The following is a 17,975-nucleotide window of genomic DNA, read 5'->3' as shown; positions in this document are numbered from 1 at the left end:
GGTGTGACAAATGCATTCTTGCCTTGGTACTTAGGTCCTGTGTCCAGAGTCCATTCTGCTATCTCTGTGTCGGTTTTTATCTTTGTGAGCCAAGAAGGAAAGATAAAATAGAGACCTATGATGTAAACTGGAAAGAGAGACAGAGATACCAATTGGTGGCTGAATTTCAAAATGTGAAACTGTAGGAGGCTGGCATGGCTTATACTGGGTACCTCGTGGTACTTATACCAGGTCCAGTTATCCCTTATTAGTAGAATATAGGTGTTTCTAGCAGCTTAGGCTGATAGAGGTAGCTATGGCAAATCAGCTTAGGCTGAACTAGGAGACATGCAAAGCTCCTACTACACCACTTATATCATATAGCACAATATCATAAGAAAACACAATACTCAGAGTTACTAAAAATAAAGGTACTTTATTTCAGTGACAATATGCCAAAAGTATCTCAGAGGATACCCTCACTTAGGAGGTAGGTAATATGCACAAAATATATGTACACAAACCCAAAAGAGGTATGTAACAGTAAAAAAAGTAGTGCAAACAATGTAGAATCACAATAGGGTGCAATAGGTAGACATAGGCCTAGGGGCACCACAAACCATATACTCCAAAAGTGGAATGCGAATCACAAATGGACCCCAGGCCTATGGGAGGTTGTAGAGGGTCGCTGGGACTATGAGAAAACAGTAAGGGTGTCCAAAATACCCCACCCCAAGACCCTGAAAAGTAGGAGTAAAGTTACCCTACCACCCCAGGAAGACAGAATAGTCGTGATAGGGTATTCTGCAAGAACCACAAGCACCAGCAAAACACTGAAGACGGATTCCTGGACCTGTAATGGAAAGGGGACGAAGTCCAAGAGTCACGCAAGTGTCCAGGCGGGGGGCAGGAGCCCACTAAACCCTGGATGAAGGTGCAAAAGGGCTGCCTCCGGGTGGAAGAAGCCGAAGATTCTGCAACAACGGAAGGTGCCAGGAACTTCTCCTTTGGTCAGAAGATGTCCCACGGCGTGCTGGAGGATGCAGAGTTGTTTCCACGCAGAAAGACTGCAAACAAGCCTTGCTAGCTGCAAGAGTCGCGGTTGAGGATTTTGGGTGTTTCTGGGGACCAGGAAGGACCAGGATGTCGCCCCTTGGAGGAGGGGACAGAGGGGGCACTCAGCAACTCAGAGAGCCCCCGCAGAAGCAGGCAGCACCCACAGAAGTACCGGAACAGGCACTTAGCAGATCTGAGGACAGCGGTTGACTCAGTCTCATAGGAGGGTCCCACGACGTCGGAGTCCAACTCAGCGAGTTGGGCAATGCAGGACAGAGTGCTCGGGACCCAGGCTAGGCTGTGCACAAAGGAATCCTTGGAAAAGTGCACAGAAGCCGGAGCAGTTGCAAATCACGTAGTACACAGGTTTGCTGTCTGGTGTGGGGAGTCAAGGACTTACCTCCACCAAATTTGGACAGAAGGGCCACTGGACTGTGGGAGACACTTGGACCCAGCTCCTCTGTTCCAGGGACCACGTTCGTCAGGATGAGAGGGGACCCAGAGGAACGGTGATGCAGAAGTTTGGTGCCTGCATTGGCAGGGGGAAGATTCCATCGACCCACAGGAGATTTCTTCTTGGCTTCCAGTGCAGGGTGAAGACAGACACCCCTCAGAGCATGCACCACCAGGAAACCGTTAAGAAAGCCGGCAGGATGAGGCACTACAATGTTGCTGGTAGTCGTCTTGCTACTTTGTTGCGGTTTTGCAGGTGTCCTGGAGCAGTCAGCGGTCGATCCTTGGCAGAAGTCGAAGAGGGAAGTGTAGAGGAACACTGGTGAGCTCTTGCATTCGTTATCTGAGGAATAGCCCAGAGGAGAGACCCTAAATAGCCAAAAAAGGAGTTTTGGCTACTAAGAAAGGAGCTTGGCTACTGAAAGAGTTAAGCACCTATCAGGATGGGTCTCTGACGTCACCTGATGGCACTGGCCACTCAGAGCAGTCCATTGTGCCCCAACACCTCCGAATCCAAGATGGCAGAGGTCTGGGACACACTGGAGGAGCTCTGGGCACCTCCCCTGGGAGGTACTGGTCAGGGGAGTGGTCACTCCCCTTTCCTTTGTCCAGTTTCACGCCAGAGCAGGGCTGGGGATCCCTGAACCGATGTCGACTGGCTTATGCAGAGAGGGCACCATCTGTGCCCTTCAAAGCATTTCCAGAGGTTGGGGGAGGCTACTCCTCCCAGCCCTTCATACCTATTTCCAAAGGGAGAGGGTGTAACGCCCTCTCTCAGAGGAAATTCTTTGTTCTGCCTTCCTGTGACTGGGCTGCCCAGACCCCAGGGAGGCAGAAACCTGTCTGAGGGGTTGGCAGCAGCAGCAGCTGCAGTGGAGACCCCGGAAAGGCAGTTTGGCAGTACCTGGGTTCTGTGTTAGAGACCCGGGATGCATGGAATTGTCACCCCAATACCAGAATGGTATTGGGTGGCAATTCCATGATCCTAGACATGTTACATGGCCATGTTCGGAGTTACCATTGTGACGCTACACATAGGTAGTGACCTATGTGTAGTGCACACGTGTAATTGTGTCCCCGCACTCACAAAGTCCAGAGAATTTGCCCTGAACAATGTGGGGGCACCTTGGCTAGTGTCAAGGTGCCCACACACTAAGTAACTTGGCACCTAACCTTCACCATGTGAGGGTTAGACATATAGGTGACTTCTAAGTTACTTATGTGCAGAGAAAATGGCAGTGAAATAACGTGGACGTTATTTCACTAAGGCTGCAGTGGCAGGCCTGTGTAAGAATTGTCTGAGCTCCCTATGGGTGGCAAAATAAATGCTGCAGCCCATAGGGATCTCCTGGAACCCCAATACCCTGGGTACCTAGGTACCATATACTAGGGAATTATAAGAGTGTTCCAGTGTGCCAATGAGAATTGGTAAAATTAGTCACTAGCCTGCAGTGACAGTTTTAAAGCAAAGAGAGAGCATACATACTGAGGTTCTGGTTAGCAGAGCCTCAGTGATACAATTAGGCACCACACAGGGCACACATACAGGCCACAAACCTATGAGTACTGGGGTCCTGGTTAGCAGGATCCCAGTGACACATATCAAACATACTGACAACATAGGGTTTTCACTATGAGCACTGGGCCCTGGCTAGCAGGATCCCAATGAGACAGTAAAAACACCCTGACATATACTCACAAACAACAAGGCTAGAAAGAGGCTACCTTCCTACAGAAACCAAATAAACTAGAATCAATACTGGCTTTCCTGCTTGTTCAAAGTTTGTGATCCTTGGCAAATTTTATTTCAGAGCCTCTATTTCTTCTTTAAATACTCGAATTCGGGTTGTGTGCTGTATAAGCACCTCCTATATTTGATATACTAGTCTGTAAAGTTACTCTGTCTGTAATAAATATCTGTGCCACATGTTGGGTTTACCCGACTACTGATTGCCTCTTAGTTCACTAGCTGCTTTGTCGTGGTTGATGGGGATGAGTGGGGGGGAGTGGGTCTGGCTGTAAGTTTCTAAAAACTATCACTTTTAAATAATGACTGTCTATACAGTGATATAAAGTGATGTCTTAAGGTGAAACCTTTCAATGAAACACTTCCATGTTAAAGAAATACATTATTTTGAAAAGATTGAATCATATTTCTTACGTTATTTTTGTTGTATAATATACATACCACACATTTTTGTGGGTGGTGCACAGACCGTTAGAGCAAAGCCAGACCCAAGTCTTGGCTCTGAATTGCCCCTTTGATTTTTCTATGCACCCTCTTCTGTTTGACTTGGGCTTAGTATGTGGGGCTGTCAGTCACTTGATCAAATAATGTTTGAAAGGTGAGGAAGAGTATCATGGAGCCCTGGCCACATAACCAATATGGCAACTCTACCATCAAGTCTTCTTCCAGGAGATACAATGAAAATACATTGAAAATAAGTGATCCCAGGAAAGGAACTCAGTCTGTTGTGTTGTATGTGACCATAGTCATGAGTTCCCATGGAGAAGTATCAGGCCAGGTGGGATGGGCAGTGGTGCAGCTTTAGTAGGATGTTTAGGACGTGACACCCCTCAAATGGATTCTTGTTTTGGTGGTTGTGTCTGGGGACCTGGAGTTGGGTCTTCTATGTCTCTCGATAGGAATCTACTGGTGATCAAACACCTAAAAGGTGATGGGATCGCTCGGTTAAGCATCATAACCTGTCATGTTTCACCTACTGTGCTGCTCCAGACAGAGGCCTACCTCATGGAAATCAGTACTGATCGTGTTCCTCACGGAAACAGTCCATCTCAAACCTTGGTCTTCTCACTCCCTCCAACATGTAGTGCACTTCATTTTTTAGTTGGGAAATTTGAGATTCTCACTCCCGAATATCAACAATTAAGCTACACTTCTAGGTAATCTACAATTCCATATAATTATGCAGTAATCCAGATATCTGTTGATGTCTTATTGATTTAACCAAAACCTGTCATTATAGTAGACATTGTAAATGGTCCTCTAGTACATCCTTAATTGTGACAGACTATTGAGATCTAGGTAGTTTTGCAAGTATTTTTGAAGCAACTTCTAATTTTTTTTTCAGTCTTATCTACACTCTGCTTTTAGTGTTTGTTGCTAATAGACCTCTTTTGGACTATACCAAAACTAGATTTGTTACCAAATGTTTTTCTTTTTTCTTTCTTATCTGATAGAGACATCTAGCTGCAGATTCTTTACTTTAGAATCCTCCCAGGTGCGAGACTGGATACAGATTTTTTTTTTTCCGCACAGCATGTCTGCACATTGGAAGAGGGCGTTTTACTACTCTGTATCAACATCCTCCACCAGATGTGACTTTCACGGAGTCCATATAACGTACTGTCAGACCATTTTTGGCTTACTTTGATGTTTTCGTCGATGGAACAGTGTGCCCTTTTCTTTCTGTATCTTCAGGATTTAATCCCTCTGCGTCCTGTGGATGACAAATGTCAGCCACGGACCCGCACCTCATTTGTATATGGTGCCTGGGGGAGCACCATGACTCCGTGGAGTGCGACTCCTGTCAACGCTCAGCCAAAGGCGCTTCAGGAACGTAGTATGAAGCTTCTGGCGACCTCTGTCTCCTTCTTGCACTGCGGTCTGCTCATGGGACAGTGCCAGAAGTTATTCCCGTGGACATCATTCTTCATCAACTTGACGTGGTAAGTTGCAACTCAAGCAGTCAAAGTCGTGGCATCCCCCAACCTCACTGCATACGGCTTCCCACCGCTCCAGTGTTGATGCCAGAGTCCACTCCACACCTCCCTCCCTTTCCTGGGACCGGGGCAACTCTGATCCAGAATCGAGAATATTATGATTCTCTTCCTGCAGTCTTGTGATCTTCACCTTGCCCTGGAGCACTTTTGAGCCCCAAAGAGGTGCAAAGTGCCTTGATTGTGTCAATGCTGGCAGGTTCGTCCTCTGCTTTAGTTCGACCTTCTGCTACCATTGTCAGAACCTTTATGCCGCTGGTGCACAACCCTGTATCCAGTCACCTAGCAATGCTGATCGACTTCACACCCCTTATCCCTTCTATTGAGGCGTCGCCCTTTCCGACCCGGTCAACATTTGGTATTGTGCCGATCAAGCCGGTTGTCTCCGACACCATCCTTCTGCTTTCTGAGGGGCATGAATTATGAGTTGCTGGGGAAGACTTGGGGTTTCTACCTCCTTTTTCTCATGCTGCTCAGCCTCCTGCGTATGATAGCTGGCTGACTGACCTAGGTGCGGCTAGTAGCTAGTAGCTTGGACTTTTCCCGAGCCTCAGGCCTCCTTTACCCGCACCCCTCTCTCCCGTTCCGGTCTTTCTGTGGAGGCAAGCTTCTTTCTAGCTGACAAGCCGAGGCTGGTTGCTGTGGTGTTGGATCTGTGACTTCCCTCTGTGGAATTGACTAATGATCCTCTAATTGGCATCCTACATCAAAACCAAACAGGTGTTGAGCTGGTGTTCATTATAGTGAAGCCCTACATTACATTTTGTTGGGGGCTTGGGCTAAACCTGATACAAGGGCCCCTGTCGATCGGGCTATATCTCACAGGCACTGACCTGTCCTTAGTGATCTGGCCTGTCTCCTCCGGCATCGCACTACTTGTAGTTTGGTGTTACAGGCTGCTGTTGGTTCTCATGAAATTGACACTGTTCCTTATGTCCTGTCTGACAGATTCCAGATGACTTGACAATTGTGGCAAACATATATTCTCCTTCACCAGTTCTGCTTTGCGGTCTCGTAACACGTCTTGCGTTGTATGTTTTTCCAATTAATTGTGGTAATCATTGGCACATATCTTGCCATTGCTTCTGATTTACACCCGGAATGATCTTGCCCTTTTGATCCGAGATGGCCAGCAGGCAGCAAAAATTATCTCTTTGGGGTGTTACGAATACCACTGACTCTGTGGGTTGGGCAGTGGCTTTGCAGTGCCTGGTTACGTACCGCTGGATCTTCAGAGGCTATTCAAGGCACTATAATTGACGTGCCTTTTGGGGTTGCCCATTTATTTGGCGCACAGGCTGACTCTCCTTTGAGGCGTCTTCGCGAAAGTCTGGGTGGAACAGCAAATTGGCTCTGTTCATCTCTACCCTCTGCCTCGCCAGTTCTTCCTGTACATGCTTGCATGGGAGGATATTTGGTTATGCTTTTTCTCATAGATCCGCTGTGCTTTGGCAGTACCCTTGAGTTTTTTTGTTTTCCAATGCCTGTTCCACCTAATAGTAGCACCCGGTTGTAGGAAAGTACCATTTTGCCTGGCATGTTACCCCCATTTTTCACTGTATGTATGTTTGTTTTTGCCCTTGTGTCACTGAGATCCTGCTAGGCAGGACCCCAGTGCTTATAGTGTATGCCCTGTATGTGTTCCCTGTGTGGTGCCTAACTGTATCACTGAGGCTTTGCTAACCAGAACCTCAGTGGTTATGCTCTCTCTGCTTTCCAAATTGTCACTGCAGGCCAGTGACTAATTTTACCAATTCTCATTGACACACTGGTACACCCATATAATTCCCTTGTATATGGTACTTAGGTACCCAGGGTATTGGGGTTCCAGGAGATCCCTATGGGCTGCAGCATTTCTTTTCCACCCATAGGGAGCTCTGACAATTCTTACACAAGACTGCCACTGCAGCCTGAGTGAAATAACGTCCACGTTATTTCACAGCCATTTTTCACTGCACATAAGTAACTTATAAGTCACCTATATGTCTAACTCTCACCTGGTGAAGGTTAGGTGCCAAGTTACTTAGTGTGTGTGTGTGTGTGCATCCTGGCACTAGCCAAGGTGCCCCCACATTGTTCAGGGCAAATTCCCCGAACTTTGTGAGTGCGGGGACACCACTACACATGTGCACTACACATAGGTCACTACCTATGTGTAGCTTCTCAATGGTAACTCCGAACATGGCCATGTGACATGTCTAAGATCATGGAATTGTCACCCCAATACCATTCTGGTATTGGGGGGACAATTCCATGATCCCCCGGGTCTCTAGCATAGAACCCGGGTACTGCCAAACTGCCTTTCTGGGGTTTCCACTGCAGCTGCTGCCAACCCCTAAGACAGGATTCTGCCCTCCTGGGGTCTGGGCAACCCCGGCCCAGGAAGGCAGAACAAAGGATTTCCTCTGAGAGAGGGTGTTACACCCTCTCCCTTTGGAAAAAGGTGTGAAGGGCTGGGGAGGAGTAGCCTCCCCCAGCCTCTAGAAATGCTTTGATGGGCACAGATGGTTCCCATCTCTGCATAAGCCAGTCTAGACCGGTTCAGGGATCCCCCAGCCCTGCTCAGGTGCGAAACTGGACAAAGGAAAGGGGAGTGACCACTCCCCTGACCAGTACCTCCCAAGGGAGGTGCCCAGAGCTCCTCCATTGTGTCCCAGACCTCTGCCATCTTGGATTCAGAGGTGTTGGGGGCACACTGGACTGCTCTGAGTGGCCAGTGCCAGCAGGTGACGTCAGAGACCCATCCTGATAGGTTCTTACCTCTCTTGGTAGCCAAACCTCCTTTCTTGGTAGCCAAACCTCCTTTTCTGGCTATTTAGGGTCTCTCTTCCGAGCTATTCCTCAGATAATGAATGCAAGAGCTCACCAGAGTTCCTCTGCATTTCCCTCTTCGACTTCTGCCAAGCACCGACCGCTGACTGCTCGAGGACGCCTGCAAAACCGCAACAAAGTAGCAAGATGACTACCAGCAACATTGTAGCGCCTCATCCTGCCGGCTTTCTCGACTGTTTCCTGGTGGTGCATGCTTTGAGGGCTGTCTGCCTTCACCCTGCACTGGAAGCCAAGAAGAAATCTCCTGTGGGTCGACGGAATCTTCCCTCTGCTAACGCAGGCACCAAAAGACTGCATCACCGGTCCTCTGGGTCCCCTCTCATCCTGACGAGCGTGGTCCCTGGAATATAGGAGCTGGATGCAAGTGTCTCCCACAGTCCAGTGGCTCTTCTGTCCAAATTTGGTGGAGGTAATAAGTCCTTGCCTCCCCACACCAGACAGCAAACCTGTGTACTGCGTGATTTGCAGCTGCTCCGGCTTCTGTGCACTTATCCAAGGATTCCTTTGTGCACAGCCTAGCCTGGGTCCCCAGCACTCCGTCCTGCTGTGCTCAACTCTCTGAGTGGGACTCCGACGTCGTGGGACCCTCCTTTTGTGACTCTGAGGTCACAGAACTTCCAAGTGCCTGCTCTGGTACTTCTGCAGGTGCTGCCTGCTTCTGCGGGGGCTCTCTGAGTTGCTGAGTGCCCCCTCTGTCTCCTCCTCCAAGGGGCGACATCCTGGTCCTTCCTGGTCCCCAGCAGCATCCAAAAACCTCTGCCGCGACCCTTGGAGCTAGCAAGGCTTGTTTGCTGTATTTCTGTGTGGAAACACTTCTGCAACATCCAGCATGCCGTGGGACATCTTCCATCCAAAGGAGAAGTTCCTAGCCCTTTTCATTGTTGCAGAATCTTCGGCTTCTTCCACCCGGAGGCAGCCCTTTTGCACCTTCATCCGGGGTTTCCTGGGCTCCTGCCCCCCTGGACACTATCGCGACTCTTGGACTTGGTCCCCTTCTTTTTCAAGTCCTCAGGTCCAGGAATCCGTCTTCAGTGCTTTGCTGGTGTTTGTGGTTCTTGCAGAATCCACCTATCACGACTATTGTGTCTTTCTGAGGTAGTCGGGTAACTTTACTCCTACTTTCTAGGGTCTTGGGGTAGAGTATTTTGGATACCCTTACTGTTTTCTCACAGTCACAGCGACCCTCTACAATATCCCATAGGTCTGGGGTCCATTCGTGAATCGCATTCCACTTTTGGAGTATATGGTTTGTGTTGCCCCTAGACCTATGTTTGCCTATTGCATCCTATTGTGATTCTGAATTGTTTGCACTGCTTTTCTTACTGTTACTTACCTGTTTTGGGTTTGTGTACATATAACTTGTGTATTTTACTTACCTCCTAAGTGAGGGTATTCTCTGAGATACTTTTGGCATATTGTCACTAAAATAAAGTACCTTTATTTTTAGTAACTCTGAGTATTGTGTTTTCTTATGATATTGTGCTATATGATATAAGTGGTATAGTGGGAGCTTTGCATGTCTCCTAATTCAGCTTAAGCTGCTTTGCCATAGCTACCTTCTATCAGCCTAAGCTGCTAGAAACCCCTCTATTCTACTAATAAGCGATAACTGGACCTGGCACAGGGTGTAAGTACCACAAGGTACCCACTATGAGCCAGGCCAGCCTCCTATACCGGTGGGGTGTTTCTGCCTTCTGCAAGTGTTTTTCTTTCTTATACTGTCAATGACAGGTTACTGTTTTTTGCTTTTCCTCTGGCGTTTATTGCCTTGGGTCCCTCTGTGGGTTTTCACACCTGCCGCTTCAAAGTGTCCTTCCTTTCAGAAGATAGTCTTCTACCCAGTTTACATTCATAGCAGGTGTTTTGCTAGCATTGTGCAGATGCACTTTTGCCTTTTTCCTCCCTGTTCTACATTAGGTGGCTTTCATTATTATTTACTTCTTGGTGTAGAAGTGATGGCTTTCCACTTCAGGTTTGTCATTGACAGCTTTTCGGGTGTTTATTTAGTTTTTGATTCTTAGTGATACCTGAAATACAGGTCATATAGTTTTCTTTACTCCGAAGAAGAGCTTGAGGTCGAGTTCATACTTTCATGGTATGTACATTATTATAGGTAGAGTATATTTTGTATGCCTGGTGAGCAGTCCACCCTCTGTAAAGTGTTAATTTATCATAAATTCATGATATTTAGTATCCCTTATAGGGAACTTTTGATATTTGCATCCCCAAAAGAGTCTCAGTATATTATGTACCTTCTGTTAAGAGTTCGTATTTAAAATATTCCTCTTATTAATCATGGGTATTATGTTGAAGTCTCTTATACTTTTATGTGACATTTGTGTGACCTTATGCTTCATTTATGGACGTTCATCAACAACATGATGTTCCATTGATGGGATTATACAGCACTGAGTGTGTCTTTTTCATAATTCCTTCTTGTGTTTTCAAACAAGGTAGTTTTTAGACTAGATTATTTGTTTATGTGGGTTTTACTTTTACCCCTGAAACTTACATTAGGTTTAAGTGATAGATGACATTACTTACGATTAATAGTAAAAGTTCTCTACTTCTGCTAGATTTAGTATATTATAAACTAGAAAGTTATCATATTGTGAGCTTTGACATTATATGTTTTGGTCTTAAAAGTTGTGTCTTATAGTCATTACATTTTAGTTGGCTCTACTGCACCTTCATGTAGATATTTGTTGGTTTACATGTGTTACTCTTTAATTTTCCTGGAATTATGTCATGCTTGCATATGTCTCCATTAAAATGTAGTCCCTCTGTAGATTCTGTTCACTTTATTGTACAGAATACTTAATAATCTTGACTCTTTAGGGGCTGTTCTGATGCTGTTGCTTTATTACCTAAGATTTTATTCTTTTCTGAAGGAATTTATCTTCTAATGGTGTACTTTTTCTTCTCTGTGAAGATGTTCATATAGGTTGTGCATGAGGAAAATAGGGGTTTGTCTCTTGGCTTCAAGCTTGGGTCCTCAGTTTGCAAAGTGTTGTGCCTATATAGAATATTCAAATTGATGTTTATTTTATAGATCGGTCAGATTATTTTTATTATAGAATCTTCCACATTTGTTTTGGTTTAGTATAGAAGACCTTTTCTAGTTCATCTGTAGATGGGTCTATAATCTTATAGTAGAGCTACGTAATAATGTAGGTTTTCGCTAGGCTATCAAGATTTATTTTTCCTACTATCGTATTCATCTTTATACTACTATTGCTTGGTGGTGGTTTCTCAGACACTTTCCGTTACTCTGACCGTTTGGAAGACTGTTTCTTTCCTTAGTGCTATGATGTACACAATAGTTTCCATACTTTTATGGGAGTATTGTCTGAATGACTGCTTGGATTTATTTTTATATCGATACTTAATAATATTATTAGTACATAAGTGTTTATTTTACTCCAATGTCAATATATCAATTAGGGATATCCTAGAGGTATTTATATTATCTCTAGTGAATTTTCCTAGGGAAGAGACTGCTTCTATGCCAATGGTTATTGTCTTCAGCTTATTTTTAAAGAGAGCAGTCTTTATGCTTTCTCCAGAGGAGATGGACCTTATTTTTTATAGAGCAGGTCTTGCTTGGATACAACTTCAGATTGCAAAGAAGTATTGTTCAGTGGCATGGCATGCTGATGTGAGTGTCACAAGCATTGAACCTGCAGTTTGGGTTTGGATATAGGAGCAAATAAATGTATATTCATAGTATTTGGCAAAATTGTCCTGCTTTCATAGGTAATGTTATCCCCAGATAGGTCATACTAACATGGATAATGTTATTCCCATGTTTTGTAATGTCTTATGACGTTGCTTACCTATGGTCCCTTCCACAGGTTTTTAAGTTGTAGAGAATGTTTTTACTCACCTAAATTATGAATGTCTGATGTTTTTATCTTATTCTAGACTGGTTTTGTTCCAGTGAGAGACTATTAATGGTCTCAGTTTGCAGAGTTTCCTCTGGGGATGGCTTGACTTTGGTATCTGATTCTGAAGTAAGGAATCTGCAGGTCGATGTCTCTATCAGATGAACAAGTTGCTTATCTTTGTTAACATATTATCTGGTAGAGGTAGGATCTTGCCGTAGATCCCTTAACAGCCCTCCCTTCCTCCCTGCTCTGCGAACTGCATCCTTTTTTTGTCTCAAAGATTCCGTTGCAGAAATTCTCATCTTGAATTGAGAAATTTGTGATTATTTGACACAAGGGTGTTGTTGGAAGCTGGCTCAGTATATACTATACCAAAGTAAGGTATAGTCTGCACAGAGTCCTGGTGATCTCCAGAAGCTTCACAGATCCTAAAATAAATAATACTAATCCTCTCTTTTGTGGTAGTGTGGTCGAGCAGTTAGGCTTATCAGAGGGTAGTGTTAAAAATGTGTTTTACACACACAGGCAAAAAACGAGGCACACACTAAGGCCCTCATTACAACCCTGGCGGTAAATGAAATATACCATGACCGCGGCGGTATACCGCTACGGGTATTATGACCCACTCAGAGAAATCCGCCACTATACAGACACCCACACAAGTCCGCCAGCCCAAAGGTCAGTGATAAACTGGCAGTACCAAAACCCACAGCATTACGCCAACAGAAATACGCCCACAGTATCAGGACCCACGAATCACCGTGGCTGTCTTTCAACCGCAGTAAACCATTGGCGGTACACACCTGACATACATACACACTCAAAATAAATACACACTAACAAAACTACACCACATTGGACAATTCAAAATACACACACCTGACACACATACACACACCATAGCCACACACTCAGACCACTATAAAACACACACCCACGTTACGCACAACCCTTTCAATGAAAAAAAGATTGATAACTGAGAGAGAGAGAGAGAGAGAGAGAGAGAGAGAGAAGCCAGGGGCACCCACTCAATCTGAGCCACAGAACACCATCACCCATACACCCCCACCTCCTCAACTAACAACATGGTGTAGGAGTCTGGCCTGGCTTGTAGTGGGTACCAAAGGTACTTACACCTTGTGCCAGGTCCAGTTATCCCTTATTAGTAGAATAGAGGTGTTTCTAGCAGCTTGGGCTGATAAAAGGTAGCTATGGCAAAGCAGCTTAGGCTGCACTAGGAGACATGCAAAGCTCCTACTATACCACTTATATCATATGCACAATATCATAAGAAAACACAATACACAGAGGGTCAGATGTAGGTAGCTAAACAATTGCGAGTCGGAAATTGCGAGTCGTTGCGACTCGCAATTTCCGACTCGCAATATGGTATCCAACAAGAAGAAGCAACTTCATTTTGCGACTCGCAAATGAAGTCGCACCGCAGATTGCGAGTCCGCTGTTTGCGAGGTCGCTTTTTGCGACCGCGCTAAAAACGAACACACAAATTGCAAGTGGGTGTCGCAAATTGCGACTGTGCCGCAAATTGGATGCAGGTGCAGCAGAACACTCTGGAAAACACTTCCTGGCTCTTGATGATATCACAGCCAGGAAGTTTACTAATACACCTGGGAGGAGGGAGGACCACACCTATTTTCAACTGCTGAACTGCCAATAGGAGGAACAGCAGCTACAATGGAAGAAACAGCCAGGAAGAGAAAGATAAAATTTGCAGAAAAAGAACTGGAGGTGCTGACGGACGAATGCTGCCAGCACCATGATCAACTCTTTGGGAGAGCAGCCCTCAGTGTGCCAGAGCAGGAAAAAGGGAGGATTTGGAGTGAAATCCAAGACAAAGTAAATTCAATGGATGTGAGCCACAGGAGTATTGAGGAACTCAAAAAAAGGTGGTATGACCTGCGCTCCCGGACCAAGGAGAGGGTGGCAGAGCGCCTCCGGGAGATGAGGGGCACTGGAGGAGGACCATCTACCATACCACCACCCACACCCTTGGAGGAAAGAGTGGAGCCATAGGCAGTGTCCGGAATAGGAGAGCTGGACACGTCAGCGCCAGGACCATCAACCAGTGAGTACCATGAGACATGCATGTACACCCATATCTGCCATACCCCCACCCACCTAGTACACAGCAGCATGCACAACCAAAATAGCTCCATTTCAGAGTAGCAACCACCTGAATGGTGCATTATGGGCAATGTAGTCAAGTAGACAGCTGATAGGCAACAGTTTATTAGGAAGCATATAACAGATGGTAGATACTGACAGTGTGTTCCCTATGTCCCACAGGTCTCCCACAATACACCACCTCCAGCCACACCGTCCAGGGGCGACAGGTCAGCCACCAGGCAGCACAGGACCCAGGAGCAGCCACCACAGGGACCTGCACCACCCAACCACAGTCCCCTCCAGATGCACCAGTGGCCATACTGGAGATTGAGGCAGCACCCGGTCCCAGCCACAGTGCCAGCGTACAGGACACAGAACCAACACTGCGTCGCAGGCGACGTGTCACTGTCCCTACAGTGTCACAGGGAGAAGTAGGGGACACCTCCATTTCCGCCGCCGAGGCTGCACTCATCCATGGTCAGCGCCTGCAGACAAGGGAAATTAAACTTATTTCAGGGGCCATGCGGCGCATGGAAAGAAACCAAACAACAGGTCTGCAACAGGTCCACACAGAGCTACAACATCTAAACAGCAATGTCGGTGACCTTGCGCTCTCAATCAGACAACTGGTGGCTGAACTTGTCACGGACAGAGAGGGTGCAAGGCGCCGTGACCGGCAGCTAATCCACCGGCTAGACCGCATGGCTGCCTCCATCGTCTGGCTGGCTGTAAACACCACAGGGCTGTCACGCCGCACAGTCAGCCTACAGGTGGACATGGGCCACTTTGCCAGCGATGTGGCTCGTGGGCTGGGACGCATTAGCCATGCAGTCGACATGATGGAGGCACGACAGGTGGCTAGGGGCACGGCAGACACGCCGCAAGAGAATGAGGAGGGCTCTATAATAAGTAGTGCATCAGCCATGGACACCAGGGTGTTGCGTAGTGGAAGTGCACGGCAGGGCACTGAAGACGCTCCAGGAACCAGCCATGCTGGGCGAGCACGGCGTAGGGTGTGAGCTACGCACTGACATACAATGGGGGCACATGAGGTTAATGTGTCCTCATAGCAGGTGGACTTTTACAGCCCCTGATCAGTAGTTTCTGTAAATAGTTTATTGGTTCACATCATTAAAGTTCTTGTTTGTTCCACTTCACACCTGGGTCCTTTGTGTGTGACATTCGTGTGTGTGGTGACAGTTAGCACGTACCTTCCAAAGTATTGGTTTGCAATGTGGTCCCGTCTCGGTCTGCCTTGATTTGCAATGCTTCTATCCCTAGGATGGCGATGTGGGAGCTCTTGCTCGTCATCCTCCGAATCTGGGTCTTCAGGGGTGAGATGTAGCCCACATCTGGTGGCAATGTTGTGCAGTATAGCGCATGCGCCAACGATCTTGAATGCTGTTATTGGGGCATACTGGAGGGCACCTCCACTTCTGTGGAGGCATCTGAATCTTGCCTTCAACAGTCCAAAGGTCCTCTCTGTAATATTTCGGGTCCTCCTATGTGCACTGTTGTATCGCCTCTCTGTCTCATTGCTGGGTGTTAAGTATGGGGTAAGTATCCAAGGTCGTAGTGCATATGCACTGTCACCTGTTTGGCACAAAAAGTACAATGTTGGCAGGGCATAGATGGGTTTCACATTGACCTGTGTGTATGTCTGCAAGGTGTATTCAGCTATACCTAGGAGGTATCCGTCTCCAAACTCCCCACGTTCTAGACGTTGGTGTATCCCACTGTTCCTGAAAATGTATGAGTCATGTGTACTCCCTGGGAATTTGGCTACCATGTCAGTTATAACATAATGGGCGTCACATACCACCTGGATGTTCAGTGAGTGGGTACACTTCCGGTTGCGGAACAGATATTCCAGATTTGCAGGAGGGCATATTTGTATATGTGTCCCGTCTACACACCCTATTACATGCGGGAAGTTGGCAATCCTGTAGAATTCCAACTTGGTGCTGTTGATTTCTGCCTCATTCTTGGGTAGGTATATGTATCTGGACATGTGTGTGAGTATGGCATCTAGGAATGCTCTGAAGAACCGTGAGAGTGCACTTTGAGATACCCCACCTGCCATGGCAATGACCCCCTGATAGCTACCCGAGGCCAAGAGGTGCAGTGAGCATAGCACTTGCACATGTGTGGGGATGGCGCTGCCGCACACAGTCTGGCGTTGAAGGTGCGGATTGAGTAGATCTATTAAATCTAGTATTGCTGCACTGCTAAGTCTGTATTTATCATATATCTGCTCCTCAGTTTGTTGGAAAAGTGTCTGTCTGGTTTTGTATATCTTCTCCGGTCTCTGGCTCCTCCTCCTCATCTGCTGTGCGGCGTGGGCTCTCCTCCTCCTTGCTATCACATATATCCCCGCCATCTTGAGTGACCCAGGTGCCTTCTGGGTCTCCTTTTATACTTTGGTTCTGGTTACCACCTGCTCTGAGTTAGTGGTGAATTGGAAGTGCAAAATGGGATTTTTGCGACTAGTCGCAGTTTGCGAGTGGCTATTTCATATGGTTTGCGACTCGCAAATTGCGACTTCCTATTTGCGGGTTGCAAAATGGGGTCGCTATTTATGCGAGTCGGTAATGGCTCGCGTCACAGTTTGCGATTCGGGAATGGGATTTTTGCATCCCATTTCCGATTTAGCGGGGTCGCAAATTGCGATTCGGGCCATTTGCGACTCGCAAAAGTTTGCTACATCTGGCCCAGAGTTAATAAAAATAAAGGTACTTTATTTTTATGACAATATGCCACAAGTATCTCAGTGGGTACCCTCAGTAAGAAGGTAAGTAATATACACAAGTTATATGTACACAAACCACAAATAAGTAAGAGTCAGAAAATTAATGCAAACAGTGTAGAATTAGGTTGCAATAAGCAAGCATAGGTCTAGGGGCAACACAAACCGTATACTCCAAAAGTGGAATGGGAATCATGAATGGACCCCAGACCTATGGGAGCTTGTAGAGGGTCGCTGGGACTGTAAGAAAACAGTCAGGGTGTCCAAGATACCCCAACCTCAGACCCTGAAATGTAGGAGTAAAGTACACCTACTACCCCAGAAGAGCACAATTGTCGTGATAGGGGGATTCTGCAAGAACAAACACCAGCAGTGCACTGAAAACGGATTCCTGGACCTGAGGACCTGCAAAGCAACGGTACCAAGTCCAATAGTCGCGACAGTGTCCGGGGGGGCAGGAGCCCAGGAAACCCCGGATGAAGGTGCAAGGAAGCTGCCTCCGGATGGAAGAAGCTTGGAATTCTGCAAGAACGAAGAGGACTAGGAACTTCTCCTTTGGATGGAAGATGTCCCACATCGCGATGAAGTTTGCAGAAGTGTTCCCACGCAGAAATACTGAAAACAAGCCTTGCTAGCTGCAAGGGTCGCGGTAGAGGTTTTTGGGTGCTGCTGAGGACCAGGATGTCGCCTTTTTGGAGGAGGAGACAGAGGGGGTGCTCGGAAACTCAGGGTGCCCTCACAGAAGCAGGCAGTACCCGCAGAAGTACCTGAACAGGCACTTGGAAGATTTGTGAACCGGAGTCCACGCAGAGTTACAAAAGAGGGTCCCACAACGTCAGAGGCCAACCCAGCGGGTTGAGCACTGCAGGACGGAGTGCTAGGGACCCAGGCTAGGCTGTGCACGAAGGAAATCCTGGAAGAGTGCACAGAAGCCAGAGCAGCTACAAATCACGCAGTACACAGGTTTGCAGTCTAGCGTGGGGAGGCAAGGATTTACCTCCACCATACTTGGACTGAAGGATCACTGGACTGTGGGAGTCCCTTGGATAGAGTTCCTGTGTTCCAGGGACCACGCTAGACAGGATGAGAGGGGACCCAGAGGACCGGTGATGCAGTCTTTTGGTGCCTGTGTTAGCAGGGGTAAGATTCTGTTG

General features: G+C 46.9%; 1 protein-coding gene across 1 annotated transcript in view; it reads left to right on the top strand.

Moving 5' to 3' along the window:
- Positions 1 to 17,975, top strand: part of TDRD12 (tudor domain containing 12) — a 184,520-nt gene that overhangs the window by 137,645 nt on the left and 28,900 nt on the right. The window lies entirely within an intron of this gene.

This window comes from Pleurodeles waltl, chromosome 12, assembly GCF_031143425.1.
Source record: "Pleurodeles waltl isolate 20211129_DDA chromosome 12, aPleWal1.hap1.20221129, whole genome shotgun sequence".
NCBI lineage: Eukaryota > Metazoa > Chordata > Amphibia > Caudata > Salamandridae > Pleurodeles > Pleurodeles waltl.
The sequence above is the reverse complement of the archived record's forward strand: the minus strand, read 5'-3'. Positions and strand labels throughout refer to the sequence as shown.